We start from the raw sequence: 14,732 nt of genomic DNA, 5'->3' as shown, positions 1-14,732 counted from the left end.
GTAAATAACTGTGTCTGTAGGATGTATTAGGAAGGTAAAGGTTATTTGATTGAGTGATATTCTTTGACTGTCTCCCAAGTCAGAAAATTGAAAGGTTTATCTGAGTTTTAGTTTGTAATAGTAAAGAATTGAGAACATATATTTTTCAATTGCGTCAAGTCTAATATTCTACCTTTTAAATTCCTGGTGGATAGGGCTCTTCATCTAATCCTGGTAATTTGCAATTCACAATAATGCAAAATTCTAACAGGATTCATGTTTTAGCAACAGAAAGAGTAATTTTTGATTAACTTTAACCTATTTTTTTGTTGTTGTTGTTCAAAGCTTTTTCTTTATAACAACCAACAAATAGTCCCACTGATGCACCAAATTTGCCCGTCATGAACTTTCAAAGTTCTGATTTAGGTTTATGCAAACGTGTTGAAACTCCCCCTAATCTGAGAGAGTAACAAGTCATTTTGCTGCTAAAACTGTAGGGAACTATTTATGTTGCTGTTTTCTGGGAGATACAGCATACTGCCAAGGTTAAATGCTGAGGCATGGAGTTATTGCAGAGAGCATTACCAACTTACTTTTTAAATGTAAATCTTTCATCTGGGCAGAGTGAATTACTGTGCAGCTTTTAATTCTCATTTATTTCAAAATACCTTGAATGTATGTGAGCATTCTGTGGTATTTTTCCTTCATCTTCCCTTTCTATTCCTCATTCTTATGTGCTTGTGATGTCCTGTATTCTCAATCACAACTTTCACTTTGCTTCCAGAAAACTTTTACTCAGCAACTTTGCATTTCATAAGACTGCTTGAATATCTGAAACTGGGCACACAGACGTTTGTGTTGGCAGCCCAAATAACCAAGGGATACATGGGAATGAAAGAAAAAGGAATCCTGCCTCTGTCCATAGTGTAGTGGTGGACCTGCTTTATACTTCCAGTGTAGCATGCCTTGCAACCGCTTTGTGCTCCATGAACAGGGATTAGGGGCCTGAAGGAATTGTGACCCTATTTGCATATTACTCCATCAACTTTTACGGCCTCTCTATTCTGTGACTGTATTCAGACAACAAGCCTGTAGTCTACCACTGGTATTTCCTGCACGTAAGCAACATTCCTGATTCTATATAACACACATACTACTTTCCCTTCCACCTTGCTTGGTCCTATCCCAAAGCATTATCCTAAGGACAAGTAATGTGAACTACTGAGGTTTTCACTGTGCTGATTTGATCCTAGAAAATATGTAACTGTGTCTTTTGAATTAGCCTCTATAATTCTTCTATACTAACAGCTACATCAATTTTGAAACCAGAGAAGAAAACTGCAGATCAAGACAAATTAGGATAGCAAGCAGATAAATGGACAAATCAGGCTGGGTTATTAGAGGCCTGATAACATAATTTTGAAGAGTTTCAAAATCTTAATTTCATGAAGCAGGAAATGGTTATGAAAGAATCTGATGGAGTGTTGAAATTTGAGGGGGAAAAATCTGCTAAATGTTTAATAACCCATCCTAAAATCTACTAACTCAGAATAATCAGCAGTGATAGCTTTGCAGGAGATACATTAAAACTCAGGGCAAAATGTAACGCAAATGAATTCTGAGGAGAGAAACAGAAAATAAGTAACGTGTGGCCTTTATGTTTGAGTGATGAAGTAGAAGAAATTCACACCAAACTCAGCAGCTCCTCCCAGAAAACAGAAATGCATGCAAGTAGATAAGTAGATCAAAGGAACAGGACTGCTTTACATGGGTCCTTCTAACCTGCTAAGTATGTGCACTACAAAGCTATATGGAATTGTTCTCTCAATTAAAACTCAAGTAGTAGAATGTCAGTAGCGCATCATTTTCTGACATATTGCTGTTACTGTTTTTAACTGATACATATATGTCAATAAGTTAATTCCAAGAGCACTTTCCGCAATGTCACTAGCAACTGTGTCAGTTTTCTGTCAACAGTGTAACTGCAGAAATGGCACACACTTGTTAATTCTGGCGACACTGCACATGTTGGGAATATCTGAAACATATGATCCCATCTGTAGGAATGGTATAAGACAATACTTTGATGACAGACTTTTATAAAGAATTTAGAGCCTTTGATGCAGTAGTGTGAGGTGCTTAGATCATACTCTTTTTTTGGTGTCAGTAACAGATGTGCAATGAAATAGCAGGGTTTATTCTGTCTGGTCAATCTGTGCACAAAATATCCCTCTGCAATCTTGTATCAGAGATGCAAAGATGGAGACATCCTAATTTTTTTAATCCCCACCCTCTTTGCAGCATGAAAAGGCACCATAATTTCAAAAACTAAAATGGAGAGCCATCACAAGAAATATCTGCAGAGGCACAAGTTCTCTCATACAGGCTGCCTCTCAGGTCCTTTGCTCTGCAACAGCTTGTGCTGTTCATCTAAGTAACCAACACGTGATCATGTCCTGTGTGCCCGTTAGAACCACATGACTACCTTCTCATTGCTTCAGTGCCTGTTCATTGCCAACATCCTTGGCAATGAAATGTACTGATTTGCTAAGCTTTTAATTATGCTTTTCTCAGAAACGAATAATACCTTCAGTTTGAGGTGAGCTAACTTTCAGTTGCTATGGCTTCCCTACCTATAACCACTTAGCATTTCCTTGCTAGGTAGGATTAAATGTTGTACATAAGGTTGAGCCAGTGGAGCTGAGGCTACATGGCACCTTGTGAAAGCAGATTAATAATATATGGTATTTAGTCATATATTATAATCATATGATTTGGTTATATGAATCCTCGTGGGATCCCTTTCATTGCAATGTGATAGGGGGGAGGCTGCTGTGGGTCTGTGTTCTCTGTGTGCTAGCAGTGGGGTTGAGTTTATATTCCCAGCTGGTGCATGTGCACGCACACATGCGTGTGCGTGCACACACATGCAGACATGGTCAAACATACAGACCAGCACAGGGAGAGGTCAGTGTCTTTATCAGCACATAAACACCCACAGCACTCACACAGACACGAACATCACAGATGGCCTCATCCCGTTCCTCTTCCCAGGGTGATTGGGATTAGAGTCAGGATGTATACATGCTCTCACTCTTGATTCACAAACACACATCTGTGGGTTCCTTGAATACTAACACAGATTTTAAATCCATCCAATATCTGTGGCTCATTCCCACACACAGAGTGAGGCTTTGGGTGTTTCCCTCTATGAATTTCTTCCTACTCACCAGCTGCTCCAACCTGAAGTTCATGAGCAGTTTGCACACACAGGCTCAGGGAGTGACCCACACAGAAAATAATTAGAATGGATTTAAGAAGAAGTTGCAACAGGCTGTGGTAATCAAACACCAGGTTTGCCAGGCTTTTGCCTACTTACCCTTTTTATGGCCTTTTTACTCCCTGCCCCAACTTGATCCCTCCCTTCCCCTACTTGTGATCCTTCCCCTAAATGTTTTGCACATTCTCATAGTACCCTGAAGTCACCCCGTAGTTTTACACCATCTTCAAATTCCCTCTACTCCACCTCAAAATCTTCCTCTGCCTGCATCCCAAAATAAGTCCTGTACCCCTCTGGAAAATAATCCCCCTTATTTTGTATGGTGTTCCAGGAAGAGAACTTCTTTCCTTGATCTTGGCAGGTGGGACAAGAGACACTGATCTAATTGTTCTTTGACAATCTTAGGAGTAGCTGACTTGATATGCCCCATTTGCACTGATCATGTTACCTGCTGGGTGTCTTGGCCTGTCAGAGCTCCTTGGATGCTTGCTGAGTCTTTGTTTTCACTGTGATTAGCTTTTTAATCACATAACCTAAAAAAAACCAAACAGGTAGTCTCATCTGTCATCATATAAATATAATGAAATATGCTATATATACTGTATTCTCACAAGGAATGAAAATAAACTGTTATCAACATGAGGAGCATTTTGTTTACTACTTTTCATGCACAATTTTCTAAGAACTCTTAGTCTTAAAATGTTGAAGACATTTTGAAAATCTTGTCCATGTGAAAGTATTTGTCAGTGTAGAAAGATATTCTGATAATCACTATTTTTATTCCTGGCCTTTTCAAAATCTTCAGAAATAGCAATTACAAAGCTCATGCATTTTCAGTTTTGAGTTTAATTTATATTAGTTTTATTTATCAATACACTCTCCTATATGAATTAGTTCTTTTTATAATCACAATGCACATAAAATGCATCCGTGTCTGTAAAATACTTACATCTTCTCTGCATCAAAGAAGATAGAATGTTGGAATCAAAATGAATTGCTTCCAAAAAAAAAATTACAAAAAATAAAATTGTTCATGCCTCTTCTAAAATTTTTGATAAGTCTGCTGAAATAGAACACAAATACAAGACTGTGACTGCGCAAGCTCAACATGTAAAGGGTGGAATAATGAGTGAATTTAGAGAATCAAGCAGAAGATAGCAGCACAAATGACTGCCATATATCAAAACACTCTTCTCATGACTACTGTACATCGTCTTGAAGCTCTTTTTCCCTTACATACTAATTATGCAGTAACAGCAAACTTTGGTTAGGATGGTAAGGAAGTCTCATTTTATCTTGTAAGCCTGACAAAGCAGTCAACTTGGTTTTAAGAGAGTCTTGATTCAAAAATCCTTCAGCACATGTGTGGTTTTTTTTTTTTTTTTAATTTATAGAGTGCTTCAGGATTCAGAGACAGAAAAAAGACTGCAGTGTGATCCCCAGTGAATAACTGATATGCTCACATGCATTTAGGTCAATGAAAGCTCTGTAGAATTTATGCTGGCATAAACAAAGTTGACTAAATTTAGCTGAATCATCACTTCATTAGGTATTCCTTTTTATCCCTACAACAAATATAAACGAACACAGGCATTTTAAAAATTAATTCCTTCTTTTCATAGGCACATCTTTTGAATTTCATGCTTAATATTTTTGTCTGATACAACTGTTGCGGTTTCCACTGGATAGGTACAGCCTTTAAAGGCTTAGGGAAAAAAAAAAGGTTTGTAGCAAAATTCTTCTTAAAAAGAAAAGATTTTGTCTACAAGGTGATATCTAAATGATGCCCTTTACACTTATGTTCAGCATCAGACTTCAATGGCAGAATTCAGTTCAAAATTAAAATGTCTAAATTTAGTTTGCATGTATAGGTGTCTGTAAGTATATGACATATCTAAATCCCCATGGAGTGAGTGGATAAATAATTACTACAACCAGTGTAACTTAGAACTCTGTTAGAAGTTGACCCTAAAGTAAATACCTAGGCCTTTGATTTGATTGCCCACATATCGGCACTTAATTCTGTATTACATGCTCTAGAACAACCAAGACGTCCTTGTGAGGCTGGTGGATCTAATACAGGATACTTGTATCCTTTGGGATCAGCAACTGACAGATAGCATACCTTAGAGTATCTCAAATTCCACTAAACATCCATATGAGGGCAACTGAACAAAGCCTCAGATATCTTTTGACTGCAATGGTTATCAAGTCTGTAGACAGTCATACATGGAGAGCTACATTTAGCTTTCTGATTTCTGAATTGAATCCTTCACTGATCACAGTGAGTAATGCAGTGATTTCTTCCTACAGGACTTTATAGAAAGTAGTCTGGTCATAGTGCATGCATTTATTTCTGGTACTTTGGATTGTATATAAAAAATGGAATTCAATATAGTTAGGGCTCACTATCAAATCTACCATTTGTGAAACTAGATTCACAAAGTTATCTTGTTTTTTTCAGCTGCCATTTTAGACTCGTGTATCTATAACTTAGATTCACAAAATCCTTTTCAGTTACTATTCAATTCCAAAAGCAGCAGCAGGTCTCCAGTTTCCAAAATATTAGATGGAAGTCACATAAATACCTTGCTTTTGATGGTGTACTTCAGCTTCATGCCTACCTCTTCGAAATTACAAACATCAGTATTTTTTCTGCCCAAATCTGCTGACGCTTTCAGTGCAGAAAACTTCTCAGAGCATCCATGGCTAACAGGCCCCCCCCACATGACTGGAGTGGAGGTGATCTATTTTGTCCAATATATTCAATGATTAAAAGAAGGTCAGAGACTCTACCTCATTCCTGTCTTGAGCCTACTGTGAGTCAAACCCTCATTACACATTTCTGAAAGATCACTAACCACTGCTTCCTCTTGCAGCACTGAAGAAGATTCTTAAAATCTAGCACTTATCTTGCTAAAATCTATTGAACCCTGTTGAGATAGTTCCCTATTTCCAGTGCTGGATATTGGGTTCTGTTCTTAGATTCTGTTACACGTTCTGTAAATTAGTGAGGTTTTGCAGTACTTACTACTGCACAGTATAAACCTCTTTTCTTGTATGTGCCCAAAGTTTTCTTTTGTAGATAAATCAATTACATAGTTCAGTGTGGTTTAGTATTCTTATGTCACAGAAATTAAACACTGGAGAGCCTATTCAGCACTGGTTTTCCTCCCCAGATCAGTGCAACATTATTCCCTATTGAGCTCTTCACAGTGTGTTTCCAGCTAGAAACTATTCTTTCTTTTGTTATATTTGTAAAATTGATTCATTCCAATATGCCTAACTATCTTTTTATGAAAGTTATTCTAAGTAGTATTTACATATCTAGAACTGAAGAATTAAAGAGAAAGAACTTTTCTAATTTAAATTCTCATGCTAGTTAGGAAAAAAAAATCCTAGGGAAACTTCTAATGAACTACATATACTTGTTTGCATATCTTGGAAATATGCCTGTGGTTTGATACAAAGGATACCCAGGAACTTGAATAGATGGGGTTTTCCTAAGAGAATTAGCTTTTTTCCAAAGTGAAACTAGCTTTTAATTTTCACAAGTCAATGATTGACATCGCTTGAGTTTTAGTGTGTAATCCTTTTAGCCTTTTTTTTCCCTCTTGCAGCCCAATGCTTGGTCGAATTATACTGAAAGAATTATGAATGAGCAATTCCCGTATTCAGAAGCAGTTTCTCAAGCCAAAAAAATGATTTTTATCTATGGCATAATGTAGAAAAGAGAGAAAGAGCTTAAATCACATGGTGCATGAATGATATATTGGTGACCTTTGTAATACACTAATGGTCACACATTTATTAAACTAAGACTAAATTACCAAAATACATCTTAAACAAATCTGTAGGGTGTTAGTGTCACATGAGAAGTGTTTCTAATTTTCTTTAATCAGCATGTGAGAAATAGACAAATTGCTCCATTTGAGAAAATATATTCAATGACTGATAAAACTCATTCTGGAAAAGAACATGTTGACTGACAGAAGGGAGGGAAAACACTGATTATCTATTTTTTACAATCATCACTGGTATAATACTTCTTAAAATTCAGAAGGGATGAGAATAATGTCTTTGTTCATTGTCACAAATGTACATAGACAGAGAATCAAGTTCCATATGGCTCCTGGCTTGTCCTGAATATATATTGCAAATACAGATATATTTGTAAAGGCACAGAGAGATTGAAAAGAGTCTTCTTAGAAGCTTAGCACTTGAGTTATGACAGGTGAAACACTCCAAAGAACACAGCTCTTTTAGGTCCATATAGATTCAGTATGAAGGGCTGGACTGGTATCTCGAAAAAACCCAAGAGCTATCTTGATTCAGCTTCTACTGAAGTATTTCAGAATGCCTGGTATACACTGGGTCTTAATTGTGGCTGGGTTTAGCTTTGCTAAGGAAAAACAAATCTAGACAAGCCATAGATAAAATTAAAAAAATAAATCTTAACACTATGAGATAAAGAGATCACAGAAACATAGAATCATTTAGATTGGAAAGGACGTTTAAGATCATGGAGTCCAACCATTAACCTAACACTGCCAAGTGCACCACTAGGCCATGTCCCTAAGTGCCACATCTACATTTCTTTTAGATACCTCCAGAGATGGTGATTCTACCACTTCCCTGGGCAACCTGTTCCAATGCTTGACAACCCTTTTGGTGAAGAAAATTTTCATAATATCCAATCTAAATCTCCCTGGTGCAACTTGAGCCCATTTCCTCTCGTCTTATTGCTTGTTACTTGGGAGAAGAGACCAACACCCACCTCGATGTAATTTCCATTCAGGTCGTTGTAGAGAGCAATAAGATCTCCCCTGAGCCTCCTCTTCTCCAGGTTAAACAACCCCAGCTCCCTCAGCCACTCCCCATCAGACTTGTGTTCCAGACCCTTCACCAGCTTCATTGCCCTTCTCTAGACACACTCCAGCACCTCAATGTCTTTGTTGTACTGAGGGACCCAAAACTGAACACAGTGCTTGAGGTGCAGCCTCACCAGTGCAGAGTACAAAGGGATGATCACTTCCCTAGTCCTGCTGGCCACACTGTTTCTGATACAGGCCAGGATGCTGTTGGCCTTCTTGGCCACCTGGGCACACTGCTGGCTCATATTCAGCCAACTGTTGACCGACAACCCCGGGTCCTTTTCTGTGGGGCAGCTTTCCAGCCACTCTTCCCCAAGCCTGTAGCATTGCATGGGGTTGTTGTGACGCAAGTGCAGGACCCAGCACTTGGCCTTGTTGAACCTCATACAGTTGGCCATGGCCTATCCAGCCTGCCTAGATCCCTCTGTATACCCTTCCTACCCTCAAGCAAATCAACACTCCCACTCAACTTCGTGTTGTCTGCAAATTGACTGAGGGTGCCCTCGACCCCCTTGTCCAGGTCATTGATAAAGATATTAAACAGAACTGGCTGCAGTACTGAGCCCTGGGGAACACCACTGGTGACCAACTGCCGACTGGATTTAACTCCATTCACCACCACTCTTTGGGCACGGCCATCCAGCCAGTTTTTTACCCAGCAAAGAGGATGCCTGTCCAAGCCATGAGCAGCCAGTTTCTCCAGGAGAATGTTTAAAAGCAATTTCAGTTTGGAAACCAATTTGCCATGGGAAACAGTGTCAAAGGCCTTGCTGAAGTCCAGGTAGACCACATCTACAACCTTTCCCTCATCTACCAAGCGAGTCACCTGGTCATAGGAGGAGATCAGGTTGGTCAAGCAGGACCTGCCTTTCATGAGCCCATGCTGGCTAGTCCTGATCCCCTGATTGTCCTTCACATGCCTCGTGATCTCACTTAGGATGATTTGTTCCATCACCTTTCCCGGCACCAAGGTCAGGCTGACGGGCCTGTAGTTCCCTGGATCCTTCTTCTGGCCCTTCTTGTAGATGAGCATCACATTTGCTAACCTCTAGTCAACTGGGACCTCTCCGGTTAACCAAGACAACTGATAAATGATGGAAAGTGACTTGGTGAAAACTTCTGCCAGCTCCTTCAGTACCCATGGGTGGATCCCATCTGGCCCCATACATAGACTTGTGTGTGTCTAAATGGTGCAGCAAGTTGCTAACCATTTCCTCTTGGATTATGGGGGCTTCATTCTGCTCCCCTTCCCTGTCTTTCAGCTCAGGGGGCTGGGTACCCTAAGAACAACTGGTCTTACTGTTAAAGACTGAGGCAAAGAAAGCATTAAGTACCTCAGCCTTTTCCTCATTCTTTGTCACTATGTTTCCCCCCACATCCAATAAAGGATGGAGATTCTGCTTGGCCCTTCTTTTGTTGCTAATGTATTTATAGAAATATTTTTTATTATCTTTTATGGCAGTAGCCAAATGAAGTTCTAGTTGGGCTTTGGTCCTTCTCATTTTCTCCCTGCATAAGCTCACAACATCCCCGTAGTTCTCCTGAGTTGCCTGCCCCTTCTTCTAAAGGTCATACACTCTCCTGTTTTTTCCTGAGTTCCAGCCAAAGGTCTCTCTTCAGCCAAGTCAGTCTTCTTCCCTGCTGGCTCATCTTTCGGCACGTGGGGTTGACTTGCTCCTGCGCTTTTAAGATTTCCTTCTTGAAGAATGTCCAGCCTTCCTGGGCCCCTTTGCCCTTCAGGACTGCTTCCCAAGGGACTCAGTCAACCGGAGTCCTAAACAGGTCAAAGTCTGCCCTCCTGAAGTCCAAAGCAGCAGTTCTGCTGACCCTCCTCCTTACTTCTCAAGAACCAAAAACTCTATCATTTTGTGTTCACTATGCCCAAGACGGCCTCCAACTGTCACATCTGTAGCACATCTGTTCCTCTCTGCCCTTAACAACACTAGAAGTGTCTAGACCATTGGACCACACATGAGGTGTCATGCACACACCTTGATCGGGGAACAGGAGAAGCAGGACCCCTTGGTCAACTGTCATGACCCTTAGCCAATGCCGCAGTTGAGAGAAGTTTCTAGGTCACTGACCATAGATCAGATTTGACCTAGGTTATAAATGGAGCCCCACCAGGGGACCATTTTGAGTCAGTCCTCCTCGGAGTATCAGGTCTGCAGTCTGGGACTCTGCTCTTATGCTGGGACATCACCTAAGGAAACTCCTTGAGGTTGAGGCCCTCATCTTAAAGTTGAGTGAGTGCGCATTTTGGATTATCATTCCAAAGTATGGATAACTCCTGCAGGTTGAGAGCCCTCATCTTATAGCTGAGTGATTGTACATTTTGAATCATCATTCCAAAGCTCAGGAATTCCCGAGTAAGCCATGTAGTAATTGAATTCCACTTGGTATCCTGAAGCCGTTTTTGCTAAATATTTATCAGAGGTAAAAGTGATTTTGATTAAGGACACATTTTATCTTTAGTTTATCACTGGTTAAGCAACTTTGTTTAGAAAAGTAAATTCCTCTTTTGAGTTCGCCATCTGCCTGGTTTGATTGAATCCTTTAGACATAAACGGTTGACCAGGTCTCAGACTAGAAGTGGATCCAGCTGCACCGATAGTCCTCTCTGAGAAGGAGTTTATAAACCAAGGGGATCCTGTCTAAACCTCATGAGTCAACAGGAGGGTTTCCCTGACAGTTTTGCCTGACCTTGTCCCCTGTGCAGTAAATACTGGTGTGCTTCCTCGACAACATCCCTCATAAGTCCTTCTCTGTTTGCAAGCAACAGGTCCAGTGGGGCGCTTTCCCTAGTTGACTCACTCACCAGCTGTGTCAGGATGTTAGCTTACACACACTCCATGAAACTCCTAGACTGTTTCCTCTCTTCTGTACTTCCAGCAGACATCTGGTAAATTGAAGTCCTCCATGAGAACAAGGGTTAGAGATTGTGAGACTTCTTCCAGCTATTTATAGAATATTTTATCTACTTCTTCATCGTGGTTGGGTGGTCTATAACAGAATCCCACCATGATTTCTACCTTGTTGGCCTTCCCCCTGATTCTTACCCATAAATACTCAACCCTGTTGTCACTATCATAGTCCTCTCTGAGAAGGAGTTTATAAACCAAGGGGATCCTGTCTAAACCTCATGAGTCAACAGGAGGGTTTCCCTGACAGTTTTGCCTGACCTTGTCCCCTGTGCAGTAAATACTGGTGTGCTTCCTCGACAACATCCCTCATAAGTCCTTCTCTGTTTGCAAGCAACAGGTCCAGTGGGGCGCTTTCCCTAGTTGACTCACTCACCAGCTGTGTCAGGATGTTAGCTTACACACACTCCATGAAACTCCTAGACTGTTTCCTCTCTTCTGTACTTCCAGCAGACATCTGGTAAATTGAAGTCCTCCATGAGAACAAGGGTTAGAGATTGTGAGACTTCTTCCAGCTATTTATAGAATATTTTATCTACTTCTTCATCGTGGTTGGGTGGTCTATAACAGAATCCCACCATGATTTCTACCTTGTTGGCCTTCCCCCTGATTCTTACCCATAAATACTCAACCCTGTTGTCACTATCATTAAGCTCTAGATAGTCAAAACACTCCCTAACATACAGGGCTACCCCACCTGCTTTCCTTTCTTGCCTATCCCTTCTGAAGAGTTTATAGCCATCCATTGCAGCACTGCAGTTGTGCAAGTTAAGACCCATTTTGCATCATAAGTACTATCATTATGGTATTCAGTTGCCTCAACATAGGCATTCAGTACAATATAATCTCCTTAGAGTCCTGAAAGGATTTTCCTAGGCCCCTCCAAGCCCCTCCTAATCTGACAGAAGTGATGCACAGAGCATTAGATGCTTATTTTTACACAAATTAAATCAACCCCAAGAGAAAGATTAATTTAATGTACCTCTGGGCATTTAAACATTAGATAACTAATCTAACCTGGATCACCTAGACAGTAGTTGGTAGAGAAACAGGGAACTCAGGTGGGAGACTCATACCATCTGAAGATATGTATTTTAGTAGGATGGGAAGAATTCCCTTTCTTTCTCCAGGGACTGTTAAGGGAGCTCAAATCCCTAAATTAGACAAATTTTAGCTAGCTAAGTTTAGGGGAGATCAGTCTCTCCCTGAGTATTCTAATATTCTAATTCTAGTATTCTAATCTGAACTATTCCATCTAATCTGTTTTATTCAATCTTCATATTCCCTGGTGGTCTAGTGGTTAGGATTCGGCGCTCTCACCGCCGCGGCCCGGGTTCGATTCCCGGTCAGGGAAATGGTCCTTTGTGGAGCCCAGTGTGTGGGGCATGAGGAACATGCAATGGGATTCATCCCATTGTATCTATTTCTGATAACTGAAGTCCGTCCTTACCAACATTTACAACTCATACTACATACTTAAACCATCTTTATATCCAACACACAGCTTTATACATTCTCGTTAACTACTGTCCCCTGTCCCTTAACAGATAGGTATTATTCTCCCATTCCATGGGCTTCCGACACTCCCTGAAATGTTTATAAGAGCAGCCTATGACTTGGGCCTTGTCTGTCAGGATGGGTGATCGGCACAGGAGAAGCAGCGTGTTCAAGTGTAGAGTGCCAACACTAGCTTGGATTTGGTCCACTTGCCCAATTCCTTGCAAAGCTCACTCTGCATTGTTTTTACATTATTTCCTACAACGTACAACTCATATCACAGATTATTTTTCCTGAAGGTTAAATTTCCTTGAGGCACACACCAGATCTCCCCATCCTTCTGCATTAATCACCAAGTACACCCAGGTCTTTGAGCAAAGAGAATCCCACAAATGGATTTGGCTTTTCTGAAGGGAGGAGCAACCCACACCACCTTCCCCAGCCACTTCCCTATGTGCATGCACTTGTACTGGTTTTGGCTGGGATAGAGATAATTTTCTTCATAGTAGCTAATATGGGCCATTTTGGATTTGTGCTGAAAACAGTGTTGATAAAACAGGGATATTTTAGTTATTGCTGAGCAGTGCTTACACAGCATCAAAGTCTTTTCTGCTTCTCACCCCACCCCACCCTCAGGTAGGCTGGAGGTGCACAAGAAGTTGAGAGGGGACACAGCTGGGACAGCTGACCCTATCTGATGAAAGGGATATTTCATACCATATAATGTCATGCTCAGCAATAAAATCTGGGGGAAGGAGAAGGAAGGGGAACATGTTTGGAGTGATGGCGTTTGTCTTCCCAAGTAATTTTTACATGTGATGGAGCCCTGCTTTCCTGGACATGGCTGAACACCTCCCATGACAGCACCACAGGGACCTTATCTCCTACCACACTATGTAGGAGTTTTGTTTGGACAGGACCAGGATGGTTAGCGGATCCTCTGGTGTTAACCAGCCAAGTGGCTTCTGCTAAATTTATATTGCAGTGGTTCCATGCCCCATTGTCCAGTGCTTTCAACATAGTCTTTAACAGTCCATTATATCTCTCAAGTTTTCCAGAGGCTTGTGAGTGATAGGGGCTGTGATACACTCAGTCAATGCCGGGTTTCTTGACCCAGGAGGTTATGAGGTTATTTTGGAAATGAGTCCCACTGTCTGACTCAGTTCTTTCTGGGGTACCATGTCACCTCAAATTTGCCTTTCAAGGCCTAAGATGGTGTTTCAGGCAGTGGCACGGTTTAGAAGATGTATTTCTAGCCACACAGTAGTTGCTTACGTCATGACAAGTATGTAGCACTTGCCTTGGTGTGTTCATGACAGTCATCCAATATAGTCAATTTGCCAGGCCTTGCCATATTAAAAACCCAGCCACCACCCTCTGTTCCAGAGAGACTTTACTCATGTGGCTCGCTTCAATGCAACATATGTTTCACATTCATGGGTGACCTGTGTGATGGCCTCCATGGTCAGGTCCACTCCTTGATCATGAGCCCATTGGTATGTTGCACCTCTCCCTAGAAGTCCTGATGTTTATGGGCCCATCGAGCTACAAGTAGCTCACTCTTATGCTCCTAGTCCAGGTCCACATAAGCCACTTCAATTTTGACTGCCTTGTCTACCTGTTCATTGTTTTGATGTTTTTCAGTGGTGTGGTTTTTTTGGTGTGTGAGCATCTACATGGCATACCTTCAGAGGTACGTGATAGTACGTCATGATAAACCAGTATTCTAATGAACAGTTAGGTATACTGCCTATTTTTAATATCTCACTACTTTTCTTGGTCTGTTTATTTGGCTTGTAAAATTACTATTTGGAAGACAAACTGATCTTTCCCTCTTTATCATGTCTGTGCTTCATGCCTCTTTTGTAGATGGCTTGCAGGCAAGAATCATTTACGGTAAAGGAACTAAATGTCAGTTCTCATGCTTCTGCAGTTCCTGTTCCACACTTTGCAGCAAACAATGTCGAAATGAAATTCAACCTTGACCGGGATGTAGCCTCACTTACATTCTGAGATTAGGGCTTGAACTGGACCTTGACATTGTGGGGGCTGTCTATACGGAAGTAGGCCTCTCTTTTTTTTCGTTCCTGAATGCTGGGGCATAGGATGATTTTCCAAAAACATCATCACATCCAACATTGTTCCATTTTTATGAGATAATCACCCATACTGTTACATCTT

At 40.9% G+C, this 14,732-nt stretch overlaps 1 non-coding gene across 1 annotated transcript; it reads left to right on the top strand.

Annotated features, from left to right (window-relative positions):
- Positions 1-12,336: 12,336 nt before the first annotated feature.
- On the top strand, positions 12,337-12,408 carry TRNAE-CUC. The gene has a single exon. It is a non-coding gene; the product is annotated as a tRNA-Glu (tRNA).
- The last annotated feature ends 2,324 nt before the right edge of the window (positions 12,409-14,732 follow it).

Source organism: Cariama cristata, unplaced genomic scaffold (assembly GCF_000690535.1).
Source record: "Cariama cristata isolate BGI_N322 unplaced genomic scaffold, ASM69053v1 scaffold3488, whole genome shotgun sequence".
Lineage (NCBI taxonomy): Eukaryota > Metazoa > Chordata > Aves > Cariamiformes > Cariamidae > Cariama > Cariama cristata.
The sequence above is the reverse complement of the archived record's forward strand: the minus strand, read 5'-3'. Positions and strand labels throughout refer to the sequence as shown.